Raw genomic sequence first — 13,565 nt, forward strand, 5'->3', positions numbered from 1 at the left:
GAGAGGAAAGCAGGAGAAATGATATTATTCCTCTTCAGCACAAGTGTGTTGAACAAGATGACGAAGATTTCTTCAGATTTGAGTATCTCGAAGAAGATCAGCAGCTCACATTCACATCTTCTGTTGAACAGGAGAAGAAATGGGTATTTTGGGGTGAGTTCACGGATAGCATACAAATTGATAAATTTCATACAAAAAAATGATCCTTGCTTTTTAGGCATTTTTCTAAGATATTTCAAAGCTGACAGCAGCTTAGAAATAAACTAATTTATCTAACTTTTTATCAAATAATTGTGTTACCATACACAGCATGAATAGCTCACAGCAGTAGCTTCCATAATCAACAGTGACTCTGTCCTGCAGTTCCCTACTAATTCCCAGCACATGGTGGGAATAGTCCATGGGCCTTTTCTGGTGTTCAGAAGTACTTCTGAAGTAGCTTCCCACTGTTGCGAGACACCTGCCGTTTTGGAGTTGATGAAAACATTTGCAATAGTAGCTTATGTATCACATTGTGATTATGCATTCCCCTCTACTCTTGATATTTAAAAAAAAAAAAATCCTCTATGCATTTCATAGCAAAAGTACTTCATTCTGGTTTTACTGATTTGTAAGCAGCATTTGTGTCCATGTAAAAATGACCTCTTAACATGTACTTAGGAATGGAAAGTCATCCCTCTGGCCTTTTCTTTCACTCTCTAGTTGAAACATTGGCCAAGGCACAAATAAACAAACATTAGTAAATACGAGACTGCACTGCCATTGCTTCTCAACAATAGAGCCTGCCAATACCAGATATGGATCCAGAGATATTGCTGGGCTTGCCTCTTCCAGAATAACTTTTCCAAGGAGCTACACCCTTGTCTAGCTTGCTCAGATTCTGAAAATCACTGTTTATGACTGTGGCTATAATAGTTGACCTATCCAGAAGTGCCAGGAATCAAACCACAGACTTGGGAAAGCAACAGGATCCATAAGCTACAGACTCCTTATTTTGAGAGCCTATGGTATGAGTCCCAATCTTAAGCCGCATAAAATGGCTATGCCAGGATAATAGCTCAGATTCAGCAAATCCATATTGTTAAGTCTTTCAACGTCCGGCATAGTTTTAAACGGACAGCAAGTCTGTTTGTCGGATAAAGTCTGAACTGCTAAATAAATAGTGATAAATTTCCTAATACTACTGGGCAGCGTGTTCCTGCAAGTACAACGTGTGTTTATCAGTTTCCCACTGAGCTAGCGTTGACTTTCAAATTTCCTTTAATCCTATTATAGTAAACATAGTACAGCTCTCTGGCAAACAAGAGTAACATTCTTCCTGTAATATCATATCCTTCTTTTAAAGAAACCTTAGAGATGTCCAGAAAAGAACTAGGCTCAACTTGGAATAACACAATAAACTTGTTTCCAAAGAAACAAGTTTTATAAAATATTAGATTTTAAACTGAAAAAAAACCCCACCCAAGAATATTTTTATAAAGGGAAGATTAGCAATTTCTGATAGGTACTCAAAATAGTGTTTGCATGTATCATACTTTTAAAGTCAGCTATTGAAACACCGACATAAAAATATTTTTCTAGTTGGAAGCAGTCTACCTGAGTTGAATAAAGCAACTGGCATTTTGCATGTAGAATTCAGAATATAGTGAACTGTAGCTTGTGAAGGAGCTTTTTCAGTGCTCCTTCAAGAAGAAAGAACATCAAGTGCAGATGACTTTAAAAAAAAAAAAAAGAGGATAAAGAAAGCCAAATGGGATTTATTATGGTACAATTTGTATTTAAAGCTTCTCTTCATTTGGGAGGAATTTATGGTAGACAAAGGTAGGATTTGTCTTACAGTTTAAAAAAAAAAAAAAGAGAAAAAAAGGAAATCTAGATTGATCTGTTGAATAACTTTGTGTAAGAAGTGACTGAAGGGACTTTGGGAACCTGAAAGCAAGACAGTTTCAGATGGCAGAAACTAGCTCCATTTCCAACTGTGTGCATTTGTCTCGCTTGCTTCAGGGTTCTCATAGAAAAAGGGTCATTACATATAACAACAATAGCACACAATGGTGCTTTTTTCACATAGTTTCTGTGATTTTTGAATAAAACAATAAATTTTCCTAATAATCAGTTTATGTGACACTTCAATCTTCAGCTTCAGATACCCTTAAGAAGTCACAAGTTCTGGGCTATGACTTTACTTAGGGATCAGCTTCAGTAAGAAATGGAAATGTTAAAGAAGCAGATCAACAATCGTTCCCTAGCTACAGAGTCCAAGGTACTTAGAATTTGTTTCAGTTTGTAAGTATTCCCTCTTCAGAATATCTGGGCAAAAGCTGTGCTCACTGAAGTATCAGGCAAAGTTTCCATGGGCTTCATTAACGAAGAATATAGACCAAAGTCAACAAACATGCTCAGTATAAAGCCATTGTGTGTGGTAATCTGAAAGGTGTCAGCCAGAGAACAAATTAAATTGAAATACAAGCGATAGCCATCTCTCTCTTTATGAGGAGACTTTACTGGATGTATCCATTAAATCCTGCAGCGTGTTCACGTATTCACCGTCTTCTCTGCATGTCAACCTCCTCTTGTTCCTTGCAAGGGATACCGAGCTCCAAATTATGTTGACGGAACAGGAACTGACAAACGATAGACGGATCATAACAAAAAAACATGCCTAGAGCAAGGATGTCTGACATCTGAGAGCCGGGATGTTTTCATTTTGGATAGAAGCTCTGACCCACTATTTACACCCCTATCCCAAGCTCTCCCACATATTTTTAAATGACAACTTTCCAGATCTTATCTATATGGAGACTGGCCAGATTTATGGGCAGGATCCCGCGCAACTCTAAGCCAAACTAGTGTTTTGGCCTCAGTGGAAATGAGATTAGGTCTGAGATTTGCACCAGGAAAAAACTGCTGTTTCATACCAGAAATGGTCACGCAGAATTTTTACAATGCTGTTTATTTTTTTGTTAGCACTACTGTAGAATCAGGCTATTTAGCATTATCATAATAGCACTTAAGTAGAGTAATAGGATAGACTAGACATGGCTGGAATCCACAACAAAACTGCACACAAACGAAGAAGGGCAGCTAGTTCACTTGTAGCACCAGCTCAATACGGTTTTCCAATTCTAGCAAGTGTTTGTACAAGACAAGGTCAACAATGCGTTCTGCATGAATTGTACAAATGCTGCTTCCAAGTTTTAAGAGAAGTCAAAAATTCAGGAAATTTTTAAGATTTATTGCTCTTAAATCCACAGTCTGATGTCGTATTTGTGCATTGCCCATCACACTCAATAAAAACTGCTTCCAAAATGAAATTTGAAGGGTAAATAATATATTTTCCTTTCCCAGTGTACTTTACTTCTCCCACTTCCTTAACAAAAAATAGGCAAAAATGAATCTTTATGAGACTTTTTGTATTTGAATGTAACACAGTTTTAATTTCCTCTTAGTTTCATTACAAATTGCGTTTTCTTAAAATACTCATTTCCCAAACAATAATGACTTTGAAATTGTATGGAATGAGAGATAAATTTACCTTTTTCTTTCTATAAAGTGGCTTGTAGGAAAGACAGAAGCATGCATTTTTCTATATATAACATACATCTACAGTATAACTAATTATATATGGCACTGTAGCCTCTATGAAAAACTGACCTTAGTAAAGCCCCCTTAGTTTTATGACTAATCTAAAATATGCGGCTATAACTCTTATAGATACTACATAGACAGCAACCACAGGAAAAAATATACAAAATCTCATAGACAAACATGGTTATGCCAAGAAGAAGAAGAAAAAGAATGTGAAAAGTAGATGCTGTGAGACGACTTTTTGACAAAGACAGGTTACAAATGAAGTTGCCATGATTGCATCACACCGGATATTGAAAGATAGATTGCCCTCTGTTTTAACGTCCTGGAGCAAGACAGATTCTTATGGTCTGTTTCCCTTTCTGAAACAGGCTTCAAAAATTTTCTTCAAAAACCCGTAATAAAAGACAATGCACTGAGAACAAGAAATAGCATAGTTTCCAGTGACATATCTGTAATCTATGCAACTCATGTTAAAATCTACACTTCATCCCAGAGAGCAGCTATGCATTGGAAGAAGGTTTGAAGTAGACAATCTCTAGCAATAGAAATACAGCCATCTGAGAAGGAAAAGCTCTCTTGTTTTTCAATTCTTATTGTTCTGAATAGCACAACATTTTCTGTGATCTAAAAGCAGTCTCGGAGCAGACATGGTGATCCAGAACAAGAAGGAGCTTTGTATCATTCATGCGATACACCTGGAACCCTATGATTTCCATCACGATCCCTGTGAAAATGTGTGCAAAACCAAAGTGTCAACGAGAAACCCAATTTTTGCAGCAATGATGACCGTCTGCTGTTACTCAGTAAGAAGGATCTGATCCCTAATTGCTCCAATAATATATTTTCTAGTTAGAAATGCTTTTATACAAAAGATACTGGTTTACAATTAGCAAATTCATTTTAAAATAATTTTCACAAAAGAAGAAAACTAAAGAAAAACAAAAAAGTGCAAAAAGCCAGCCAAGTCACCAAACAACAGGGAACTGAAAAGTTTTCATATTTAGAGTGAAAACTGCAGACAAAACTGTATTTGCATTTTCAAGTCAGAAGCTTTAAGTGGATGTTTCGAAACGTCTCCCCGGGCATCGCGCATTCCCACCTGCAGCTGGACTCCAGGGCCAGAGGATGTTTCTCAACTGACACCTTTGGCGGCACGCTCTCCAAAGCTGGTGTGTCATGGGAAATGTAGTCAGCCAAGATGCTGCAGCCACGAAATACACACAGCATTTCTAATTGGCAGTTTTTAAGTTTCAGGTCACTCCCAAATGCAATGAGGGACATAAACACAGCCTTGTGAACCTTTATAACACAGAAGGGCCACAGCCAGTGACAGGCAACCGACCATGAAGAAGCACCAGTTGTCCTTTCCTAAATGCAACTACTGTGTTCACATTCACCACAAGGCTGCATTATCCAAAGTTCCCACTCCAAAAGTAGTCCACTATCACATGTCAGACTTAAAAAACCCAATACATAAATTAGCCAGCTTCTTTTAGCACTGAAGAGAGCTCAGTGTGTGTATGTACGAGTAGGGCAGCCATAGCTTGTTGCAGAGTTGTGTTCTCCTGCTGAGCCAGAAGGAGCTTCTCGGTAACGCGTGTGCAGGCACTGGTGCAAGCAGCAGAGACTAGCCCACACCCCTGGGAAAGACTTAGTACCGGCTTCAGACTGCACAGTGCACCAGGACCAGTCTGCTGCAAAGGGACTAGGTCTGTGTTAGCAGGTAGCACAGCCCGACAGGAACAGACATACGGAGCAAAACAGTTCAGCACAGAAGACTTTCTATCAACACTTATATGCATTTTATAGGGATTTAGTTCAGGCTAGCTTTGGTCTGGTCCCACGGACTGAATTTCCAGCAATGACTCAAGCACATCTTCTCATTTAGATTCATCCTAAAGGAATCCAGCTGGCCCACCATGAGGTATATGGAGATGGACAGTAAGTGGGAACAACTGGAAGACTGGCATCAAAAGTACGCTCCTGACAAGAACCACACCACTAATATAAATGCACAACCACACCCACGAGCATCTGTGAGAGTTAAGTAAACGACCTTATTGGCCAGCTCTTGAAGAGACTCTTTGGATGTCTGTGAATCTGCACAGTGACTTGAACGGCTCATTGAAATAATCCTAACAACTCAAGCATCATAATCTGGTAAATTCCAATTTGGAATTGGTAAATTGGAATTTATCAGTTTCTGATGCATGAATTAGGATTATTTCAATGTGCATTTAATAGTAGTGTGTGTAGAACTATGAAATTGAGCAGTTGGAATTTACCAGTTACCAAATTTATCAAGCAAAACCACAGCTGGACTAAACTATTTATTACAGAAGATGATCTGGATCTACTTGATTTACACTTTCATAAGCATTGCCAAATGGTGGCTGAAACCAAGCATTTTCCAAAGGACAGGATTTATTGATATAGTTCAGTTGGCAGGTCAGGTACTAATTTTTACCCTCACCTGATACTGTGGAAAGAAACAAAAATCTCCTGAGTGTTATTCTTCAACTTCTCATACCTTTGTTCTATTCCACGTTGAAAGTCATGCTTCATGACAGCACAGTGTATTTGAAAGACAAATAAAAAGCAGCTAAACCAATCAGCTCAGAATCTAGGGTTAATGGTATTTATTTTTGTGACACCCTTTTAGAGGTCTTACTGATGCTTTTCACTGACATGTCTTTCACTTACTTATCATGCTGCAATGGAAGGCAAAGCAAACCTTGCTGCTACCAGACACAGCTCTTCCCCGCGCACAAGAGCTCTGCATGAACAGGCTCCAAGAGATGCGAGAAGACAAAATTCTACCTGTTAGGTTTCTCTCTCATCTTACAACATAGATTTAGCAAATCGGTCCACTCTCTTCAGCTTCCCAGTAATCATACACAAATGTTTAGAATTTAAGACTTCACTGCATGATGTCTCGGATGATGGCAGTTCATGAGGACCATGCAACAACAGTGAGAGAGAGAGGTTTCTTGCCTGAATACTGACACAGAACCCTCACGCCTTGGCTCTCAGTAATAAGGAGATTGCTGTTCCTTACTTCTATTCAATTATTTTTCTCAGGGCTCTTCTTTAAATTCTTAGACCATTATTATTCCTCCTTAACTTTTGCAAAGAGATGAGGAAAGGCCAGCCTGAGAACTAGGCACCGAGTTTAGCAAGTGAAGCATCTGCGTTAAAATACATCAGGCATTCTAAGCAAATATTTCAGGCGGTGTGTACTTCTTGGAGTTCAAGCAACAAACTAATCCCCTAAGGGAACACAGTATCTGTATTGTATTGGAACCGGTGGGAAGACAAGACATGATGTTAATTTCTCCCTGGTTTAGCAAGAAATAGCCTTGAAGTGGCCTGATAACCAGCTTGCTAATTAGGGCTCTGGGCAGACATTGCTCGGTCTTGCACCTGCTGCTTTGCGATTCTTGGGAGGACTGTGGGATTCTTAACCTGGGGCTTTTCCTTAGGGAATCTGTCGCTGTCATTCGTCAGGCTGAAGTTCACCTGACTCTACTCGTCGGGCTTTCATTCAGTTTATTTCTCCTCTTTTGGAGAAAAAAAGAAGTTTAACTTGTTACGAGCTGTTAATTTTGTCCTCAAAAGTCCACCGAAAGTTATATAACCACTTTCACAATACCGTGCTAAAAATAAGAGTTGTTCAGCCAAATGTCAGTGCAATTTTTTATAAGACCTGTGACTCCAATTCTGCAAGACCCGTGAAAGTGCAAATATTTCCTTAGCTTTAGCTGAAAGTCAAGCAAGAGCTCCTTGTGAGACAGACATGGGTTTGTATTATTATAATCCTCATTTGCAGGGGGAAAAAAAACAATGTATGTATACACATATATATATTTCCAACTCATGACATAAAGTAATGCTATTCGCTCTTGGAGCTGATCCCTTGTGGGATTTCATAATCACAAACCATCATTAACCCAAAGCAAAGAAAGAAAGGTACAAAGGGGCACAGGTTTCAAGCATGAGATTTTTTTCCTGGTGGGTTTGTGGTTGTTTTTTTTTTTGGGGGGGGGGGTTGTTTTGGGTTTTGTTTGGTTTTTTTTTTTTTTATTTTTTACTCGGGAGGGAGAGTGGATACGCGATGCACGACACTTCAAACCCGCAGGGATTTGGCCATTCAGGTAACTTCCGAGGGCGCTCAGAGCAAAGCCCCGAGACCCAGCCGCTGCCGGGAGCCGGCTCTCATTAATTTAGTTACGTGCCCCTGGAAACGCCCCGCGTTGCTCCCCGCTGCTCCCCGCGGAGACGTCCGGCTGCCGCCGCCAGCGCTCCGGCCGGCGGGGATCCCCACGCGGGGACGGGCAGGGCGGGGGCCCACGAGGGGTGCGGTGCGGTGCGGTGCGGCGGGGCTGCGGCGGGCGGAGGCGCTGCGGGGCGGCCCCGCGCTGTCACCGCCACCGCGCCCGCCGGGCCCTGCGCGCCGCCCGCCCGGTGCGCCACACCGCTGCCCGCGAAGGGGCGAGGAGTGGTGAGAGGGCAGGGGAGGAGGAGGAGGAGGAGGAGGAGGAGGAGGGGAGCGAGCCGGCCGCAAGAGAAGCGGTGCTGGATCAGGACGCCGGGCGCCGCCCGGCCGCCCCATACCTGCACGGAGGCGGGGAAGGGTCTGCGGCGCGCTCCGTCCCGCCGGCTATAGATCCCAAGGGGTGATGAATCGGGGTGGCGGTCGTCGCCCGCTGCTGCCGCTGCCGTTGCTGCTGGTGGCGGTGGTGCGAAGCCCTCGCTGGTTGCAGATGCCCATAGGCGCTCAGTGGGGAGAGCGGTGCGTGGAGAGAGCGAGGCGGCTTTGCCGGTCCCGGCGGCGGAGGGGAGCTCGGCACTGGCTCCGCGCAGCCACTGCCCGAGGAGAGGCTCAAGCCCCAGCTTTCGATTGGCTCCGGTGGCCAAACAGCTCCCACCAGCCTGCCCGCCCGCCCGCCCGCCCGCCCGCCTCCCCTCCGCCGCCCCACACGCTCCGCTCGCCGGCGGCTCCGCTCCTCCCTGCCAGCCTCCAGCCTCGCAACCTGGTGGGCAGATCTAACCCCCTTTCTTTTGTTTATGCAGGGACATTCTCACCCTGGATCTGACAAAACATGCTCCTTCCCTTCGCATCTTCCTCCTTTGGCTGAAGGACCTGCAACTTTAAGCATTCGTGACATTTTGTGTCACGCTCAATATTCAGACACGTTTGTTCTCTGAACGTTTTAAAAAATATCCCTAGCTGGTAAAATTAAAAGCATGCAGCGCCTGATCACCTGAGGGCTAAAGCTGAGGTAGGACAAAGCATTCTTTGCCTGAGTTTAGTTTGCTTTTCTTACGCTGTTTGGGTTCCTTGCCCTCTCTTGGTTAACTACACGTCAAATCATGGCATGCACAGAAAATAAAATCAGGATGCTAAGCCTCCTCTTCCTGAATCTGGGCTTATTCAATCACAGCGGCTGTGATTGTCATTCCTTGGTGCACCTTTGATGTTGGTATTCTCTTCGCTCAGGATGACTTAAATGGCCTATGGAAAAGGATTCTCCCTCCTGCAGTTGTGCTGTAGTCTAAAGTCAACTCTTAGACCTGTCTTCTGGGCAAAATGGCAATCCTTTGGTTTCAGTATGACCCTCTGTTTAAACAAGAATACAGCTGAACCAGATAAATAGGCCCTTTGGGTTTTCTCAGCGCAGGAAGATGTTGTAATATTTCCAGTAAACATGTTGGCAAAATTGCTTATTAAGGAGAGCAAAAAGATCAGTTATAACAGATGCACTTTTAATTAATGCAATGACCTGTATTTAACTGATGCTGTTGAATTAAGTAGCATCTATGCCTGTTGGTACATCAGGTGCCATTAAAAGCGCATCTATCCAAATTTGGCTGACTGTAGCATTTGAAACAGAGAATGGAGTTGCAGAGATACCTTTGCATGACAGCAGCAGGTACATTTTTAAATGGTAACCTCCGTAACATTTTTAATCAATTCTGTATTTAGTTATTTTTTCCCCCACGAAATTTTATGCTATTTTTCATTCTCTAGAAAGTATGCATACTTTTGTCTCTTTGGGGCATACAGAACTACTTAAAAAAATGGTTTTGTTTATTTTTTTTTTGTTCAGGCAAAAGTCAGAAAAATAAAAATAGAAATATTGAGAAATATATAAAACCAGATATATTTAGAAATATCCATAGTTGGAGTATAATCCATCCCTCATTTTAAAAGCTTTATTAGCAAAAACATCCCTTGGTGAATTCAGTGGAGCTACATCTCTGGAATACAAAAGTAACTAAAAAAATCGGGGGGGGAGGGGTTCATTATATGTTTTTCCTTCACATATTGCCTATTTATTTTTCCCTGGGAGAAATTAACTTACTAGTTTAGAGATCAAGCTACATTTCTAGCCATGGCCCAACAGGCACAGCAGCCACCGCATCTCCACCACCCCCCGACACCTCCGCAGCACGCATATTTCTTCCTGCACGCTCCTGATCCAAATGATTGTCTTTTGGTATTTCCTAAGTCAGAAAGTGGTGCCTTCCTTCCCCCTGACTTTTTCCTAGGAAGAATGCTTGCTTGTGAATCATACTCCATTTTCAAGCCCTTTTTCAACCTCCCGTTTTTCTGCCTTGACAGAGGGATAGCCGTGTCGGAGGACGGGGTACGGCCCTCCAGCTGAGCGGCTGTTGAAGCAGGCACCACAGCAGGCTGTTCCCTGTGGCCTCCTTCTAGCTACTAGTTTTCAATCGCATTATCTTATTATCTCTACACATATTTTATCTCCTGCTTTTTGTTATTTTGGGAAAAAGCTCTGAACTCGCTACAGAAGTTTTCCTGTAATCAATTCTTTGTGCTCCTCCTTATAACCCAAGAACTTTCTGCAGTACAGATGAATTGGGACCTCGTAAGATTTTGTACTTCCAGAGCTGCTACTTCCCATTAGCCATTCTCAACATTGTGTTTGTTTCCTTCTGCGTTAGTTTGGATTCCTTTACAGCACTGATTAGGTTTCCCTCTAGTCTTGTTCAATTTAATAGCTTTTAACCTGTCCATTTTATTTATGTCTGCTTAAGTGCTTATTTAATCTTTTCCCTTATAACTATAATGACCTTCCACAGGTTACTATAATCCTAGAAGGTATGTGCGGAATTTAAAGATTTAAAAGTCGTTTGACTTCATAAATAATTTTTATTTTCTCATTACATGCCTTATTTTTAAAACAGGAATGTTACGTTGTCTGTTTGATCAATGTTTGCTTTTCATACGTATTCCTTCCGCATATCTAGTAGTGAGGCCAACGGAGACATTTTGGATTCAAAACAACTTTTTTTTACACTTTGGTTAATGAGAACTGCAAGGGGTGTTGATCTGACATAGAAAATACATAGCACGTTTATTCTTTGCTCTGGTCTACAACCAGTTAAATGCCATTAAAAGTGCTTTAGTTAGGTGTGCAGGTTTTGTTTTGACTTTTAAAACAAAAGTAGTTATGTGCTGCAGATAGCAGTTACCTAGCAATATCACTATAACATGCAGTCATACTGATATTACTGCATCTTTCCTCCCGTGTGAGTGCCTGACTTCTTTTGTATGCTGTACTTAAAGTAACGGACTAACCTTTTAACGTCCCCTGGCAATTACAGAGCCTATAATTCAGTAAGCTGTTGAAGCATAGACCTACTTTTAATCTACACATTTCATGACTACATTCTACTTCTGATGTGGCCACACTTCAGGAATGACTGCAATCCATGTCTTTTGTCTCACACTGAGACAAAACACAAACAACTGGTGCCCATCTCCTTCACAGCAAGGACCATATCTTTGTCACCGCCGTTACAGAAGCTCTGTTCTGCTTTGCAGCCCTGAACGCAGAACTTGTCTTGATCTGTGAACACATCTGGCAGGAGTGCCTGGAGAGCACAAAGGGCTGCAGCACAGCCCCAGAGCCAAAGGAGGCCTGAGAGGTGGTACAGTCTGTCACGTACCCCAACCTCGTTCCTGTCCCGAGACATGATCCACAGAGTCTCATGAGATGGAAAAGAAAATACCTGAGAGATCTGGTGATTCCATTATACAATTTTTCCCTGCTTGTAAATTGAGATATCTAGGCTGAATGAACAAACTGATCATTGTGCCAGGTTAGGCACGTATCCTCCTCTCTCAGGCCCTGACTAAGCGGCCAAGCTCTATAGCCAGAAACTGGGCTCGATAATCTCCTAGAAGATCAGTGTCCTGAGAAGCCTGACTGTCTGAGGGCTGGCATGCGTTTCTGATTCAAGCACGGGGGGCAACCACACAAACCGCTTTCACTGCCTTGCATCTCCTTTGGTTCTGCGCAGTTCCTGTCTCTTGGCTAACCTGCCTTATCTCGTTCTAGTCCTAACTCATCTTTATCCAAGACTTTTAATACAAGCTCTTTGATTTCCTGACCTCGCTCTTGATTTGCTCTTTGGTTTGGAGCGGCCTTGTTTTCTCTGTTTTCCTGAGCATACTTTCCACCTGGAGCCTTGGGCTGGTCTATCCTTGGTGACTGACTCCTGGTCTTCAGTTTCCTTGGTCTCTGTGGCTGGACCCACCCCAGCTATAGTCACTTTGAGCAAGTATTCCACTTGTGGCTCCTTAATAACTCCCATTTAAAGCCACCTTGCTGAATGAGAATTATAAGATGTGATATCCCACTGTTGACGCAGAGCGTTTGGCACATAGCTTATCTGCGTGATAATTCAGCCGCCTGTGGAATAGGTCGTAGCGGCAGTATTGGGTCGTGGCTTAGGAGAAGCTGTGAGAATGCAGGAGAATGTTGCGTCCCCTTGAGATTAATCACACTTGTCAAGAGCTTCAACAGCTCATACTGTTTTCATAGACAATTAGGCACCTAAATGCCTTTGGACATAGTGCACCTGTTTTTTAATTTGGAGTTCTTTCTAAACTTGTGGATTCAAGCCAGAAAAGCACTCTAAGCAGCAGTAATTTGGATCCTGGTTTTTTCAGTACTTTATCTCTGCTATGAAAACCAACTCTCAAATATGTCTCTACCTGAGACAGGGCAACATCCCATCCCAGGACATGAGTAAATACTTCATCCAACCCCCAATAATGAACTTCATAAACAGGGATAAAACTATTCCTGTCAAAAATGCCATCTTTGTATTTCATAGCAGACATGAATGAAACTTTCTCAGTCTTGCCTGATTCTGACTTCAAACATAAATTACTCTGTGTGGTCCTTAGAAGGAGAAGAAAGTGCTAACACCTTTCTCTTCTTTCACCTCATTCCCAGTAAAATTTCAATTGAGCCAAGCTCTATCCAGATGCCCTGAGCCCATCCATATATGATCCAGAAACTTGGGCTTTAGGTATTTGAAAGTTGCCTCTCCTTTGTGTGTTTTTTGGGGGTTTGGTTTGGCTTTTTTTGAGGAAATGATTGCTCCTCACGCATCTACCTTTGAAAATTCTCCAGAAGGCTCACAAATTCAGCCTACTAGGTTAAAAAAGATGAGTCCACACAGGGCCTGAAATAAACTTCTCCTTGACTGGAATTTTTTTCCAGCCTGGGGATGATTCCTACTGAGTCTGATGAAGGCTTAATGCTGCCATACTGGTTTTGAGGAGATCGTGGTAAGCAAAAGGTGTAACTAGTGAAGAACAGAAAAAAGCAGAGGGAAGGAGTATGTGAAATGTCAATGCTGTCATTCCCTTTTAAGACAGAATGGGTCTGTAGATATTTACTGGTCCTTTCTCAGAACATGGTAGCCAAAAGCTTCTCAACACTATTTTTAAAGCTGTGGTTTGTTTAGTCATGAGCCCTGTACAAAATCCTTGAATTCTCAAAAACATTTTGAGGAACCTGAGCCACCCAGAACCCTTCAAAAATTGCTCTTGTAGAGTGAAAGCAATGATCCCATATGCCAAAGCATAACACATGTCCAGGCCTGTTTCTTCTGTTTCATACACTCTATGACATAGATCTGGATTTTTGCTT

At 42.2% G+C, this 13,565-nt stretch overlaps 1 protein-coding gene across 1 annotated transcript in view; it reads right to left on the bottom strand.

The window, feature by feature from the left end:
• Window positions 1-8,495, bottom strand: part of GREM2 (gremlin 2, DAN family BMP antagonist) — a 38,811-nt gene extending 30,316 nt beyond the window's left edge. Inside the window, exon 1 of the mRNA XM_054822147.1 lies at window positions 8,206-8,495. The gene's annotated coding sequence lies outside the window, so the exon portion shown is untranslated. The remainder of the gene's footprint in view (window positions 1-8,205) is intronic.
• Between the last annotated feature and the right edge of the window lie 5,070 nt (window positions 8,496-13,565).

The sequence above is a fragment of the Grus americana genome, chromosome 3 (assembly GCF_028858705.1).
Source record: "Grus americana isolate bGruAme1 chromosome 3, bGruAme1.mat, whole genome shotgun sequence".
In the NCBI taxonomy this organism is placed as follows: Eukaryota; Metazoa; Chordata; class Aves; order Gruiformes; family Gruidae; genus Grus; species Grus americana.